A 17,542-nucleotide genomic window follows, 5' to 3' on the forward strand; every position below is an offset into this window, starting at 1 on the left:
AAGAAATGCGCAGAATATAACCAACCTTTATATATAGCCTTCGTAGATTAAGAGAAGTCATTTGATTCGGTCGAGATATCAGCAGTCATGCAGGCACTGCAGAATCATGTCGTCGACGACCCAGATGTAAAAACAATGAAACAAACCTACAGCGCCTCCACAGCCACCATAGTCTTCCATTAAGAAAGCAACAAAATTCCAATAGAGCAAGGTGTAAAGCAGGAATACACGATCTCCTCAATTCTATTCACCGCGAGCTTACAGGAGGTATTCAGGGCCCTACATTGGAAGCAGTTAGGGATACCAGTTAATGGAGAGTAGCTTAGTAACCTGCGATTCGCTGATGACATTCCCCTGATAAGTAACTCGCGGGACGGTTTGCAACTTATGATTACTGAATTGGGCAAGGAAAGCAGAAAGGTACGTCTGAAAATTATTATGCAGAATACTAAAGTAATGTGCAATAGTCTCGGAAAGGAACAGTACTTTGCGATAGGTAGCGAGCCACTGGAAATGGTAAAGGAATACGTCTATTTTGGACAGGTAGTCACTGCAAAGCCGAACCATGAAACTCAAGTAACTATACGAATAAGAATGGGGGGTAGCACATTCGGCAGGCATTCTCCAATCATGAATGGTAGTTTACCACTATGCCTCAAGAAGTGTCACTAATCCCGTTAATGGGGATGGCAATCGCCGGGCGGATTCCAAGGGCGGACGTATCGGCCCCCCTAAACGCACCACGAAAGCGCGGACAATTTAGAGTTGCTCCTTTTAGTGCGCCAGCGAACGCTGGTTGTGGTCCAAAGACCGAGTCAGAGCCGAGAGTCGATAACACTAAGGAAATATATTCTCAGTTAAGGCAGTACAAACATCACTAATACATACAAACTCGGCTGGTATCAGTTGCAACTTCACAGTATAACTCAGATGGTGTTAACACAACGGGAACTAAACAGAGAGATCACGCGCTACAAATGCAATCTCATGCATTACAACTATTCAAGAACAGTTAAAGTCCTGAATATTCAACAGCGTATCCAGTCCACAATTCTTGGACGGTACTTCAATGCTTCTCTTCCAGGAAACACTCACGCTAACTACAGCGCTGATCGTCGTTGTGTTCCGACCGTCGTGGTAACTTGTTACGGCTCACACGACGTCATCATCCGATTCTTCCAGATCGACAATCGACTGACCGCACACCATCACAAAACCCGCCTTCTTTGGCTGGCGGAGCCACACTCAACATAACATCACCATCTCCGGACCGACTGACTCCCGCCGTCGTCGGTGCACGCTTTTATCTCTTCTCCCCCGGGTTCCAGAAGCGTCGGGAGGGTTCTTCGGCGTGCAGTGCAGCCAAGGCTAGGGAAAGTGCGAGACCTTTCCCGTCCATTCCGCCCGCGGCGGTGGCGTCACTCGGCGTCGTGTCATGCTTTCCCTCGAGATGGTTCTAGGCTTTGCTGGCGTTTGATCTGGTTGTCTGCGTCTGGATCGAGTAGGTGAGGGGGGGAACGCTGCGCCGACGTCTTTTAATACTTGTTTTTTCTTTGTTCGCGCTTCCTGGGCGAGCGAGCCGCCGTGCTATCCCGGTGCTGTTTGAAAGTGACCACGCGCGCGCTTTATTGACGCGCTCGTTTGTGACAAGGAGGTATATAATAGCGGTATCTTACCAGTACTTACTGAGGGAGCAGAAACCTGGAGTCTTACAAAGAGGGTTCAACCTAAATTAAGGACGACGCAGCGAGCATTGAAAGGGAACATGGTAGGCGTAACCTTAAAGGCCAACTCCGGCGATTTTTTGGCCATGTCAAAGTAATGGTGCTTTTATGTTCCTGAGACGCTCCTGTTACGGGCCCGATAGCAGAAATACTCGGCAAATTGGAGAATAATTTTAAATAAGCAAAAAAGCGCAACACCGAAACCGAAATCCAACCGAGTGTACTGTCTACGTATGACGTAGACGTTGTTACGACCGAACCGGAAGTCGGGCAAGCATGCCGGTCACGCCGGCGCGGAGTATGAAAACTGTGACAGCCGGGACGACCAGCGAAACGCCGGCCAAACCAACGCTGTCTGTCGCCGTGTGCACAGCAGACGCTCGCTGTATCGGCCTAAGCGTGAAGTTAGCGGTGCCCTCGGCTGCGTCACTTCCGCCGTCTTGCCAATACTGACGTCACAGACGCAATGTTGCCAATAATTGTGGGAAGCCAGGAGGGCATTTGCAGACAATCATTAAAATACATTTGCAAACAATCTGCGCATGTCTCAAGCCTGTAATTTGGCATAAATGACGGAAACGTGCAAAGGAACGTACCCAGCGAATTTCACTGAGATCCATCGACCTCGAAAAATCGCCAAGAGCTCAGAGTTGGTCAGGGTACAAACGGGTGTTAAGGACATCAGAGTCGAAATCAAGAAGAATAAATGGGCATGGGCAGGGCATGTTGCGCGTAGGCAAGGTAACCGCTGGTCATTGAGAGTAACAGGCTGGATTCCAAGAGAAGGCAAACGCGCAAGGGGGCGACACAAATTTGGGCGGGCAGATAAGATTAAGAAGTTTACGGGTATAACGTGGCCGCAGCAAGCGCAGGACCGGGTTGATTGGGAGAGGCTTTTGCCCTGCAGTAGGCGTAGTAAGGCTGATGATGATGACGATAATGATGACGATGATGATGATGATGATCTCAGCGTCCACATATGTGGACAAAACATATTAGTGAAGTGTGATTGAGCAAGCCAACGCATTGCCTTAAAAATCGATGTGATATGTTGCCATTACTTCAAAGTTTCGTAAACACATCTCCACGTAACAACTGCAGAGCACAAACAGTGGTAATTGGGCACAGAACAATGGCGTTTTCCTCAAGTCGCCGTCGAGGAGTATACCCACATTTTTTTTTTAATTTCTCCTTACATGCTAAATATATTTTGGTTTATTAGGCTTTACATGGAGCAAGAACAAGAAAAAGATCAAGGATGAAGCCCAATCGATTTACCTCGTAGATTCGGCCTAAATGCTCGCTCATTTCACTTTGCCGTAGTGACAATAGACCGCGATTGCGTCCGCGACTGGGAGCACCTCTTTAAAGCGGAGCAGGTTGCTATAGCTTTGGCTCTCTTAGACGACAATAGAACGCAAATCTACACATATTCTTGACCGGTGGTCAGGGCGTTTGCCTCCAGCTCCATAGCGAAAGAGGACCATGACGTTCTTAAGAACCGGGTACTAACTACACACGATCACTTGGTTCCCGACACTGGGGCCAAAATGTGGACTCGCGCACCAACCTCAACAACATCGCGCACTCCTAGGCACGCGTACTACCGCGTGCCTAGGAGTGTGAGAGTAAGAGCCTTGTCACAGTTCGGGGTGCAAGAGTTCTGAGACACTTTGTTCGCTTTTAAGGAATTCAACAAACATATGTGGAAAGAAGAAGTTGTCACGAGACCACAGGCTACGACCCTTAGGTTGCTCCAGACTAACTAATATCCTTGTCTGGCTTTCATGCACTCCCTATTCCCAAATGACTTTAGCTCACAGTGCCCTCGCTGCGTGGTTCGTGCAATCTAAAATACATGCTCCGGCGGTGCCCCACAATACGTGGGGACATGGACATACTGAACAAAAAAGGAGCTCGGCCCTCAAGAGCTCAGAGTATCATCTCCAACTTTTGGCTGTCCAGAGAGTCTGCGATGCAGCGGTTAGGATAGGGCTAATTGTCCCCACGTGCCGCCCTGCGGTGCTGCCCTAAGGGGTGGCACTTATCAGGATGCCTTCAAGAAAGTGTTTCGTACCGCACCGTACCTGAGAAAAGGAAGAGTTTATCTTTTTTTATGTAACTTTTGTTGCACTGTGAGCAACCAAAGTTTTATTTTATTTGGCTTTTCGCTGCGGCATCTACGTTTGTGGACACCAGACATAACGAGTTCTTGTGAGGAGTCGATAGAAAGCCGCATGGTAGTAGGGCGCACTTCTCTGCCGTGCGGCTCTGCACAAAAGATTATCGGAAACGGGGCCAAATACTGTGTTTATAGTTGTGTTTAGAATTTATTTGCTTTCCTCGAGACGTGGACTGAATGATAAATACATATATGTCATAATTTTCGAGTTGCCTACAAGAAGAGAAGGTCCCGACTTGGAAAGCTTCGATGATTAACGCGTTGAAGCAGAGTCATCGAACAGCAAATGTCCCTTGAACAACGCTGCAGATGAGGATGAAAGCGTTCAGTTTGAACATAACGATGAACGCATTGATAATGATGATTACCGACGATAATGATGGTGATGGACATGTTGAAGCAGAGCTGTGGGCAAGCAAAACCGGCTGGAATGGCGAAGATGATGGTGATGAAAGCATTGAACATGAGGATAAACGCTTTCATGGTAAAATGCAGTGACGAACGTGTTGAAGCAGAGCCGTTAACAAGGAGAGGCCCCATGAACGATTGTGATGATGGTGATACTGATGGTGGAGGCGCTGATTATGATAAGCGGGGATCATAATGATGACCTCGTTTAAATAGAACCCTCGACAAGCAAACTTTCCATGTGCCATGAAGAATGTGGGTGGGCCTTGTGTACCTAGTGGTCCCAGCGTCCACATATGTGCACAGCCGTTTTATTTCCGAGATAAAGCTAAAGATTCCTGGGTTTCGGGTTATTGCCTCTCTAATCTATATTGTTATTGCATATGGGCAAAAAAAATAATTGCACAACTGAATTAGCCATGGGATATACAGGGTTTCCATGTGCCATGAAGAATGTGGGTGGGCCTTGTGTACCTAGTGGTCCCAGCGTCCACATATGTGCACAGCCGTTTTATTTCCGAGATAAAGCTAAAGATTCCTGGGTTTCGGGTTATTGCCTCTCTAATCTATATTGTTATTACATATGGGCAAAAAAAATAATTGCACAACTGAATTAGCCATGGGATATACAGGGTTAAAAAGATCCACGTAATTACCCTCATATCAGTCTTTTTTATGCGAAAGACCTTAGTATCGCCAGCCTTGCGAGTCTTGATCACGCAGTTCGCCGTCCCACACTACTGCCATTTTTTGCTGTTTTTTGAGTGCAAGAGCACTCGGAGAAAGTATTTCCTTTCCAATCACCGGGGGACTAATTCACAAAGGTTTCGGTTCTTAAGTGTTCTTTCTCATTGGCTAGCCGGCTTCACTAATGATATGCCCAGCATCACGACTGGCTAAATGTTTTTCTTACGAACAATTCTAACGTAAGATGTTTTTGTGAATGGAGGCCCAGGTGTTCATTTATCTACTCTGCGTGGTCACTGTGAATCCACCGTGGTGGTCTAGTGGTTATGGCGCCTGACTGCTGACTCGAAGCTCACGGGATCGAATCCCAGCCACGGCGGCCGCATTTTCGATGTAGGTGAAAATTCTTGAGGCCCGTGTACTAGACTTAGGCGCACGTTAAAGAACCCCAGGTGGCCGAAATTTCAGAAGCCCTCCACTACGGCGTCTCTCATAATCAGTGCTTTTGGGACGTAAAACCGCAGATATTATTATTAGTGATCACTGTGGCCAGAAATGTCACTCTGTGAAGTTCGAGTGCTTGTTTTACCGAAGAAAATTGTTTTACTATAGTTACAGCCTGAAAGTGGAGCAATGATGCGCTTATCACCTGATTTCAATCGCGATGCGGTAGGATATTTTATTTCACCAGAATTCACAGCGCAGTTAATTGCATGCCCTTCGTGTTTTGCGGAATTTCGCCACAGGAATTCCCTTGGTTTCGGTATTATTCACCCTGGAATAATTTTCCACTGCTCTATCTTTCTGGAGAATGTGTCGTTTTGGAAAGTCAAGGCTTTGCTTGAAGGAAACAGCTTTTCTGGTGTCTCCATTTGGTCGAACTGACAGTTTAAGTACAGCATGCTGTCACTTATTAAAGCGATTAACCAATTTTTGCACGTGATCAAAGATCCACAGCTTTTGGAGGTGTAGAGTTTTCAGGTATCGCTTACAAACATTTACGATCTCTTATAAGTCCAAGATCGAAGAGGAAAAAAAAAACAATCAATTTATTTTTTTAGCTGTTCCTGCTGTGATTTTTCGAGCAAACTACAATGAACAGGCAATTGCGCTGGCAACAGTACACCTGTACTGAAAGTACAAATCAAAATGTGGTGCAATATTTAGGAATTAGCAACATTGGTTGTCGGGTGATAAATTTGCAATAAATTTTTCAGCAACTTAAAGAAAACACTCGCCCATATTTACGATCATTCTTACAATCTCGTTTCTAACTTACATTCACCAGAGGTGACCCTCTAATAAGAACGTTCACTAAAGAAAAATGAAGGTGGACTAGGCTCCTGTGGAGAATTCAGTTCGTGAGGAAACCACTCAATTGATTAGAATTCTAATTTAAAAAGATGTGATTGAATTTAAAATTACATACACTGGCCTTGCCGCATCGTACCCGTCAGAACACTACTGATAAATGCGCCCCAACAGCAGCTGCTGTACGTCACGAGAGGATGGGGTTCGTAACTTTGCAATTTTTGCCCCCTTAGGGACAAATGCCAACACTGTAGGGGTGTTATTTATTAGTTTATCAACTTCGTTATTGTTTCAGTAGCGCAATTTCTTATCGCCATTTGCATTTGTGAAGTCGTATTTAGCTGTATAATATAAAAACATGGCTGATTCCTCTGTCATAGGAATCGGTATAACACGAAAGTGAAACGTGTCTGCACAAACGTAAGTTGAGCGTTTGTTGCGCATTCTTTCGCCCCAAGGGCGCAGGAATGAATGCTACAGCAACAAATTGCAATGTCACGCGAAGAACGGCAAGCAGCTCGGAATTTGCAACGCGCTGCTCAAGCAGAAAGGACGCACGGAACGAAACATACACCGGATGAGAGCGAACTGTCACATTTGTAACGCATTTCTGTGCGAGCACCGCGCTCCTTTCGCAAAAGCGGTCACTGCAGTGAGCCAAGTGACCTTCGTGCTCTCAACGCAAGACGTACGAACCACCGCGATCACGAGATAAGCGCACGCGCGAGCGACCACGCCATGTAGAGGCGGGTGCTTGTCCCAACGGCGGCGACTTTTAAAGCGCGCTCTGCGAGCCCTTCGCGCCATCTCGCTAGTGATAACGAAAACATGCTGTAACACCGATCTCGGAGTACCGCCACCGGCAAATGGTGTATATAAATAGCTCGCGATTAGCATTGCGAAGAACGTGGCGTCCGTGGCCGAATCATTTCGCGCTGCGCGCTGTGGAGTGAGGCGTCGTAAGTTCGATTTTCGGTGACGGAACTTTTTCTCCTGGTTTTTTTTTCTTTGCCCACTGTTAGCCTTTATATTTTACAACGTGACATCCGTGATGTAAATACGTCAGTGGAGCCGTGGTGGAAGCCGATATAAAACACTTTAGTGTTAAAAAAACATGGTCCATCCCTCCATCATAGGAATCGGTATAACACGAAAGTGAACCTTGTCTTCACGGGAGTATAGTTGCTTGTTTGTTGTACATTGATGCAGTTGTATGAGAGCTTGCACAATGTCTATTGGTGCTTGGCAGCTATAGCACCGTTTGACGTGAACGCACCCACGTTGACGCCTACACGCACATCTCCACCCAGATGGGTAACGCCAACGATCATGATTTAACCCTTGTGGCAGCTGAAGGAGTTAACATAAACCCGGACACAGCACATGCTGAATCCCGCGCAAAGACGGAATCGGAAAGCACATAACACTGGTACTCGATATGCACTCATTCAAAGTGTCATTTCAGGCGCGAAATGCCAAAGTGTGCTCTCCCCAGTAATAAGGTAACCTACGCCTGTGCTCCCGCATGCACCACACAGCGCTTCAGAGACGCGAGAGGAGCTTGAGCCGTGAACACGCGAAGGGGTCCCGCTTACCTCTGCACTGAAAGCTGGAACTACCGAAGCGCTCACTGTCGGCGCTCGTTAGTGTAATGACGTGGCCTCCGAGATGAAGTCCGGCAACGCGCTGTTGCTCAGGCCGTTCTATTCGCACGGACAGAGCGTAATAAGCGAAAAAGGAGCGTGACAGCCAGGAGATCGCCAGTAATTGGAGGCTGGGTTTGTGCTAAGGTCGCCATCCCGCGAAATGCTAAAGTTAAAGGGGAGTTGCCATCAAATTCGTGGCTTGCGCGTTCTTCGTCGCAGTTGTTTCTTATTGCTCTAGAAAGCATGTTACACGCTGCAAGATCCATGTATTCTCGCTAAATAATTTGATATCGCCTTATTTATATGAACCACTTTCGGTTTAGGTTTCTGGGCATCGAGTTCGACAGTCACGTCACTGTGTAGGAAGCTTGAACAAGTGGGCCCACAAAGCTGTGACGCGCGCAGAGTTGCATCGTCTGCTCTGGCGCACACGTGCGAGCAACAGTCCGGATGCCTTCAAAACTAGCTAATACTTTCTACTAGAGAATATTGGCGTGTACGGAATTCCGGCTTACGCAGAGATCTTTGCGGAGTACTGGGTTCCCGGACGATGGTACCGACATCTTGTGACGCTTTGTACAACCACAGTTAGAGGTGCGCTTCTTTGTTTTCGCTGAATCACCGTGGCGAAAAAATGTTTGAAAAGGCAATGCATTCGGTACTACTCCACTGCCGAGAATTTCCACCAGCAAAGAAGTAGAATACGAATTTCTGCAACAAATGTCTGCTTGTCTGGTTCATCTCAGCGCCGCCAGGTCACCCCACCTATCCGGCCTCTCACGTTTGCGGCTACGGTAACCCGGTATGCTAAAGCAAAGAAGTATGCGAACAAGCGAAAATTATCTAAAGTCGTCTTCGCTGATTCGCGTGACGATGCGAAGCACATTGCAATATGCGAGTAAGTTGGACTGCTTCGGCAACACGCTGAGAAAATATGAGTGTAGGTTCGCAGGCGACCCTCTCTTGCCTTGCTTGGTGCAGCGGAGCTGGAGGTTACCGCTCATTGCACGTCACTTTAATATGGTCTCACGTCACTAAAGCTCTTCCTGCACAGTGACGACGGTGCCAGTGGCGCTGGCCATGGGTCTTGATCGTGAGAATGAGCATTTGGGCACACTTTGGAACCAAATTAAAATATATTCTAAACGTTCACTCTGTCCAACACTTCGTGCTGGGGGTCCTCGCGTACAGAAGATGCCTGCAGCAGGCTTTTTAGAGCCTCAAAATTTCGTGGCACCACCCCTTTAACAAAACGATAACACCACGACCAGGCTATAAACGCGAAGGTAAACGCAACGCGCCTCATGTCTGCCCTCTGCCTAGCCGTCATTTCTTACGGGGCTAGCGGGGAACGCGGTGTGACAGCCAGGCGAGCGTCGCAGAGCTATTTTAAGTACGGGTGGATGCTATTAGCGAGGCTTGGGCTAAGGCCGCCACCTGGCGATGTGTTGAGGCATTGACAAAATTACACTTCTCTTGCAAACACACCGAATGAGACCGTTATAGGAAATCTCAGAGGCCATGGTCATGATGAAGTACTTCACTTCACCGATCCCAGACGGCAACACCGCCCCCCGGCAACAAAGGTCACTGTGAAAGGGAGAAGGCGTGAAACATATAGGGTGTGTTTGTGAAGTCTCATGCATGAGTGTATGTGGCGCAGTGGGCAGAGCGCCTGGAACTTATCGTCGCAGACCGAGAGGTCGTAGGCTCCACTCCCAGGTCATCCAAATAATGAAACCTTTTATCGTGGTTTTTCTTTATCATCTGTACTTTTTTTGACGTATTTCCGTCACGGATATACGCCAGTGAAGTCTTGCTGAACCCCGGAATAAAACACTTTCGTGTTAAAAAGAGGTGAGTTCCTGTTACCCAAACCATGAATCTCCTCGAATGGCTTTTAGGAATAACCGGTGTTTTCCAGCTAAGTGTTTCAGATGTGGAACCTTCATGAGTTCGGTCCCTTTTCTTCAAGTGCAATCTTCATCTTCGTCTTGGTTGTTGTTGAGGGCATAACTTTCATGCTGCTGTACATATTAAAAGCAATGTTATAAAACTAGACAATTTGAACAGAATTGTTTTGCACATCCTAATGTGGGGAGTGCAGTATCATTAATTAGTTTGGACATTACTTTATAGTACATCTTTTCGTCAGACGTGAAGGAAACGTTCAGCCACTCGAGGGCAGCGCTGCAGCACTTCATAGTAGTTTGGCGGCCTGTACCACAAGAACTACGCTTGTTGGGAACTGGATAACTTAATTGCCATTACCTAATACGAACAACCTTCTGTGTATAACTCTAATGACTTCCAAGTCCATGGCGTCGTAGGCAACATCTACTCCGATAACACTGCTCGCGGTGAGCCCTTGAAAACAGGGCAGTGGAATCTATACTATTATAAAGGGCACATACCGCTACGAAACTTAGAGAACTTGTACGAGATGCCAAGTTCTCCTTGGTATCTCGTATCAGAGAACCAGGAGCATAGTGTGCGTCTCGATGTCAGAAATCATAGAGGCGTCTATGGTACTCCTGGGAGGCCTGCAGACGGGTGCGTGCGAGCTGCCGCGCGCGGTCAGCAGCACGAATGATGACATCGAGGGAATGATGACATCGAGGGCATCGAGGTGCACTTGAGGGCAATAACGTGTTCGGTTGTACAACGGGTTCTCGACGGCACACGAGATAGGAGGGTGAATAACCGGCGGTATTGTGGCAAGGTTATACGCGAACGTCGCCACATATGGCGTTTACAACTACAGGTGATGCGGTATGCATAAATTACAACTTGATTTTTTTTTCTTATGTGCGCGCCGCCATAGTGATACTGCACGAAGACTTTTTGTATTTTAAGTGTGACCTCGCATACCACAGGGGACTAGTATATATATATTTTTTAACAAGGATATTTGTTTGCACGCTCATTCATCGAAGATCAGAATCTGAAAACCAGTTTAGTCTGTTTTTTTGAAGATTATTAACACTAACGCTGAGAATATGGAAACAAAACTGGGATTTTGTGCATTTAGTACAGAAAAGTTATCTGCAAACAAAATGGACCCTTTTGAATTTTTTCTCTTTTTTAGATAACGTTCTTCACTTAGCAGACCTATTCATTGGTATTTAATCCGACCACCAAATTGAATTTTTGCGCAAATGTGGGGCCACTTTATTTATTTATTTATTTATTTATTTATTTATTTATTTATTTATTTATTTATTTAACGAAGTGATATTACAGATTAAGATGTCTGAAATCATGCGTTGATCTGGTTACAAGTATTCAGTTTCTTTGCGAGTGCCCCAAGTTCTGTAATACTTCATTGTGTGCTCATGAATGAAATGTGACATGTATTAAATATTCAGAGGCCATCTACATTTTTTTTAATTTCTTCATGCAGCCAAACAGTATATCAACAGTCAATATTCATAAACAAACAACCTGCCATTTCAAGTTTTAAAAATACAGGGACTTCCCTTGATAATTTCAGTCCATAGCGTGCTCATTGCCACGACTATTTTGTTGCGTAGCGAAATTTATCTTTAAAGCAGGAATTTTCCAAGTTTTTTGAAAATGGCCAAAATAATTCTTTTCAAAAAAGCAGATAAGCATCTATCCTCAAAGTGTCGCCCTCTTGTTATACTTTCTTTTTTTTTAACACGAAAGTGTTTTGTGTCGGCGTCCACCAAGACTTTAATGAAATGCGTCAGAAAAATACAGATGACGAAGAAAAAAACATGGCTGATCCCTCGGTCATAGAAATCGGTATAACACGAAAGTGAGGCATGTCTTCACAGACGTAGTTGAGCGTTTGATGTGCATTCTTTCGCCCCAAGCGCGAAGGAATGAATGCTACAGCAACAAATTGTAATGTCACGCGAAGAACGGTAAGCAGCTTGAAACTTGCAACGCGCTGCTCAAGCAGAAAGAAACGCGCGGAAAGGATGAGCGCAAACTAACAACTGTCACAGTTGAACAGTTAGAGCGTGCTGCTCAAACACAAAGGACACACAAAACAAACGCACAAGTATACACAAAATGAACGCGAACTGTCACAATTGTAACTTATTTGTCTGTTAGCAACGCGCTGCTTTCGCATTTGCGGCCGCTTCAGTGAGCTAAGTGACCTTCATGCTCTCTGTAACTTCAACGCAAACTTGCGGTGAGAGCAGAAGACGTACAAACAACCAGCATCGCGAGATAAGCGCGCGCACTCGCGACCATGCCCTGTAGAGGCGCGCGCTCATCGCAACGCGTGTGGCAACTACCTTTAAAGAGCGCCCTTCGAGCTCTTCGCGCCATCTCGCTAGTGATAATGAAAACGCACTGAAGTGCCATCGATCTCTGAGCACCGCCACCAGCAAACGGTGGATATAAAGAGCTCGCTATTAGTATGGGGAAGAACGCGCCAGCTATGGCCAAGTAGTTTCGCGCCGCGCGCTGCGGAGCGAGCGCTCGTAAGTTCGACTCCTGTTACGGAACTTTTTCTGCTAGTTTTTTCTTTGCCAGCTGTTAGTCTATATATTTTACAACGTCATAACCGTGACGGAAACACGTCAGTAGAGCCATGTTGGACCCCGGCATAAAACACTTTCGCGTTAAAATCAGAAGAAAACGTTTCGTTGATTTAGATGACCTGGGAGTCGAACCTACGACCTCTCGGTCTGCGACTGTTGGAGCGGAGCACGCTACGCACTGCGCTACCGACGCTCATGCATGCGGCTCCACAAACTCGCCTTATATCTCTCACACCATCTCCCTTGCACAGTGACCTTCGCGGGGAGTGCTGTCGCCGCCTGGGATCGGTGAAGTACTGCATCAAGACTGTGGCCTCCGAGATTAGCTCCGGCAATGCGCCGTTGCTTCCCCGCTCGCCCTGTGAGAAATCACGGCCAGGCTAGAGAGGAGCCACGACGCGCACCGCTTTTCCTTCGTGTTTCTAGCCCGCCCGTGGTGTGAGCTTTTTGTTAAATCTTAAGCATTCCGGGGGATGGCGACCTCAGCCCAAGCTTAGCGCCCAATCAGTGACGCTCGTCTGGCTGTCAGACCGCTTCCTCTGATTACGCTGTCACCGTGTGCATGGGACGGCCATAGCAACGGAGCGATGCCGGAGCCAATCTCCGAGGCCACTTCAGTAGTTTCAACTTTCGGTGCAGGGGGAGCGGAACACCTTCCCGCGTTCACGTCTCAAGCTACGAACTCTGCCTCTCGCGTTCCTGAACCGCTGCGTGGTATATGCATGAGCACATGCACATGCCTATTGCTGGGGAGCGCACACCATGCCGTTTCTCTCCTCAAATGACGACGCTCTGAATGAGTGCATATCAGGTACCAGCTATGTGCTTGCTGATGCCATCTTTTTGTGGGATTCAGCATATGCTCTGTCCAGATGTATAATAACTATTTCAGCTATCACAAGGAATAAATCATGATCTTTGGCGTTAGTCGTCGGGATGGAGATGTGCCACTATGCGTCAAGGTGGATGCATCCACGTCACATGGTGCTATAGCCGCCAAACAAGCTCGCGCAAGCTCTCATACATAAATGTACAATAAACAATCAACTATACTCCTGTGAAGACACGGTTCACTTTCGTGTTACACCGAATCCTATGACAAAGGGATCAACCATGCTTTTTTATTAAAGTTCTTGAAAAACTAATCGTACAACGCTTACTAAGTTTTCTGTCAAAATTTCATATCCTAATACCAACTTTGTTTGCGTTTAGGCAGGGATGCTCAATTGATTTAGCATCAAATATTTCTAACAGATAAGATTTGACAGGCAATTGAATCGGAAATTTTCGCGGCGAATTGTTTATCGATCTTTCTAAAGCGTTTGATTTACTTTTTCATATCATTGCTAAATTATACTCTTGATATAACTGGCCCCGTCCTGAGATCATTACACAACTATTTGAAAGTCAGAGGGTACAGCGTATAAGTTTCAAGCACTTGCTCTCACTCTAAAATAACTAGCATTGGTAGGCCCGCAAGAGTCTATATTAGTGCCTGCCTTGTTTTTAATAGACATTCATGACTTCTCCCGGTGCCTAGAGTCCTACGAATCTATCATTTACGCCGACCATACTTCTATCTGCTCCTTACATAAACGTCTTGATGTATTGATATTTTCAATCAAGCTGAACCTCGACGCGGCAAACACCGTAACCTTGTGCCGTTTAAATAGACTACATAATAATAACACGAAATCTAACTGTCATTTTCTCAGCTAGACAAAAGCCTTGTTCAGGATCACCATCACAAACCTTCGCTCCCAGCACACTTTTAGGCGCGTAGCTCCTCTTAGTCTAACCTTGTCCCATGTCAGGCGTAACCGGCAGTGGCAGTATCTCCCGAAGAGTACAATAGACCGTGCTGTCTCATAGAAGTACATACAAACTGCAGTTCAGGGACGATATTCTAGATGGCGCTGTACACAATCTGTGTCATCACCATTTCTCGTCTCATTTCCTAGATGGCGTTGGTCCAATAGAATTGTGTGCAATATGGCGCTTGTGTGAATCGACACTAGATGGCGCTGGAAGTGCCGCTACTCTCCGATTGGCTGCTGCACGGGCTGCGCGGGGATGCGCGGGGAGCGAGCGCCTCTCTCATTCTCCTGGATCGTCGCCATACGTGTCGGATCGTTGGTGGAGCATGGACGACGCGCAGCGGCGGACGCTCGCTTGGCAGCAGCCGGGCGGATCCCGGGACTGTGCGCGCCAAGGACGCCGCTGCGAAACGGGCTCAACGAGAAGCCGATCCCGAGACCATGATTGCTTCAGGAGCTTCGCCCAGCCCGTGGATATGCTGTAATTTTTTTCCTACTGACAGTGTAGTAGTTCTTGGCGTCGCATAAGATAAACTCCTAAGATTTTATCAGCATGCTTTATCCTGAACAAATAAGGCAGCTGATGGGATTAGAATATTATTGAAAGTTCACAGTTTCTTAATATTTATAAAAATCACCTTCATTTACTTCGTTTTTATTTATACCTGAGCTAATCATTGAATATCATCTTCGAAGAACACGTATGCCACACGTTTGTTCACTCTGCAGCATACACAAAATTGTGGGACGCTTAAGCTTCACCTTTAGGAGTTGAACGCGATAGCGATATCCTGCCCCTAGTGCGCACTTCGAATACTACGAGTGTTTAACAGAATGCGCGCACTAAGGTGTGTGCCTTATGTAATGGGTAGCATGCTTTAAACCAGAAGCAATTATGCGCGAGAAACTTTTTCGAAGTTGCGATGCACCCACTACGTGGTCTTAAGGGAATACGCGCAGTAATGTGTGTGCCTTTTGTAATGGGTGTCTGTCTTTAAACCACCAAGTCGTTATGATATTGACATGTGTGACGCCCGATGGCAATGTACGCTTGTACCACGCAATATTACTGCGATATTACATCTCGTACTATGACACTTGTATACAGGACGCGTATTTTTGGGAAGCATGAATGTTACTTTCAGTGCAGCTCCAAGCAGAGGCGTGGCTCCGTGGTAGAACACCGTGGTAGACGGCCTGGGTGCGATTCTCACTCGGACCCAACATTTTTATTATTTATTTTATTTGTAGCTTTTTCAATTTTTCGGTCACGGACAAGATGATGATTTCTCGCTCACAACCAACGGCGCCGACACCGACGACGGAATTTCTGCGATACGAGCTCTTTAACGCTGTCGCGTTAAAATCAAGCAGGCTGCATGATCACACGTAACAGCTACAGATAAGAAGCATCTCCATTGCTCACCTCTGGTGGTATTTTATCAGTACACAAACTAAATAAATACTAGCTTGGAATATTTGTTCATAAATCTGTTAAGGGGCAGCTCCCATAATCTATAATTACTAACAGCTAGTTTCCTTGCTCCACGTCAAGTTATCTTTCCGTCCACTTTGTTTTCTTCACATTTATATCCGAATTACACAAACAACATCCCCTATACTTTCTTTGGCATTATTGTCTGTTAGTTTTCATTAATATTGTCTCCAAGAAAAAAAAACGAGCTCTTAAAAGTCATCTTCTTTCCTTCATTCATAGTGAGGGTCTCGTTTTGGCAGATTTGATGCCTTCAGGTAGTATGCGAAGGATTATTGGTCAGCTGCTAGCTCGTAAAAAGATCACGTGCTACGTGACGCCAACAGACAGAGGACGAGTGTTCCACACTCGCCGCCACAGGTGCGATCGGCGCTAACACTCCCTACGTTTAACTGCACATATATACTCCATAAAGTGGACGGGAGGATGACCGCCGCCGTAGCTCAGTGGTAGAGCATCGGACGTGTTATTCGAAGATCGCAGGTTCGGTCCCTGCCGGCGGCAAGTTATCTTTTCCTCCACTCTACTTTCTTCACACTTAAATCCTATTTACACAAAGAACATCCCCTATACTTTCCTTGGCATTATTGTCCGTTAGTTCTCGTTACTAATCTATCAGCCACACTACTTTGGAATTAATTACCGTATCGCATTCAAATACACTCATATTTACGTATACAAATCAAACCTCCATAGTTTTTGTACTCTATGTAATAATTCAATTGTTACCGTTTTATTAATAATTCGTTTGTGCTATTAAAATATGTTACGGTGTTAGCTTGTGATTGATTTAATTAGGTGTCTTGTGTGTTTGCATATAGCTACAGTGCATTGTAGCTATATGCAAAGCTCGCTTGGACCTCGCTCTGTATGTTTGTATAATCTCCATTTGAACCTTATGATGGTGTACAATGCAAGAACGATGAAAGGTCTACCTTGAAGCAAAAACAATCAGGGCAACTCGCACACTTTCAAAGGGCAGTATGACGGCCAACATGCAGAAGTTATTCTCAAGCGTGTTGAAAACTAGGCCTCTAATGTAAAGTCTGTTGAGGAATGTGCCCAATGGTACCATGCATAGCACCTTTTACAGAAAATAAAAGCTTCGTTGTTTGATGAAAAAAACATGGCTGATCCCTCCGTCATAGGAATTGGTATAACACAAAAGTGAAACGTTTCTTCACAGAAGTAGTGCTTATTGTGTAGTGGTATATGAGAGCTTCTAAAATGGCTACTGGTGTTTGGCAGCTATAGCACCGTTTGACGTGGATGCACCCACGTTGACGCCTAGTGGCGCATCTCCATCGCGACGACCAGCGCCCATGATCTTGATTCAACCTTTGTGATAGCTGAAGCTTTTAAGATATACCTGGACACAGCATATCGTGAATCCCTCGCAAACATGACATCAACGAGCACATAATAACACTGGTTCTCGACGTGCACTTCAAAGCGTCGTCAACTGGGGAGAGAAACGACACGATGTGCGCTCCCGAGTAATAGGATAACCTACGCCGGTGCTCACTACCGCACTGCGCTTCAGCAACATGGGAGGCGTAGCTTGAGCCGCGAACGCGCGCAGGCCGTTCTACGTCCCACTGTCCTTTGTCTTGCTCCACCAACGGACGACGTTCGTCGTCGACATCGTTGCCTTTCTGCAGCGCTTACTGCAGCAGTTTTGTTAGTCGGTGCTATCGCACTCGAAGCAGTCGGCGGAGAAACACCGTTGCTGCATGTGGAAGCTGCACTCTT

General features: G+C 46.2%; 1 non-coding gene across 1 annotated transcript; it reads left to right on the plus strand.

Moving 5' to 3' along the window:
* Window positions 1-16,222: 16,222 nt before the first annotated feature.
* Trnat-ugu (transfer RNA threonine (anticodon UGU)) lies at window positions 16,223-16,294 on the plus strand. Its single transcript has one exon. It is a non-coding gene; the product is annotated as a tRNA-Thr (tRNA).
* Window positions 16,295-17,542: the final 1,248 nt, after the last annotated feature.

Source organism: Rhipicephalus sanguineus, chromosome 1 (genome assembly GCF_013339695.2).
Source record: "Rhipicephalus sanguineus isolate Rsan-2018 chromosome 1, BIME_Rsan_1.4, whole genome shotgun sequence".
NCBI classification, from domain to species: domain Eukaryota; kingdom Metazoa; phylum Arthropoda; class Arachnida; order Ixodida; family Ixodidae; genus Rhipicephalus; species Rhipicephalus sanguineus.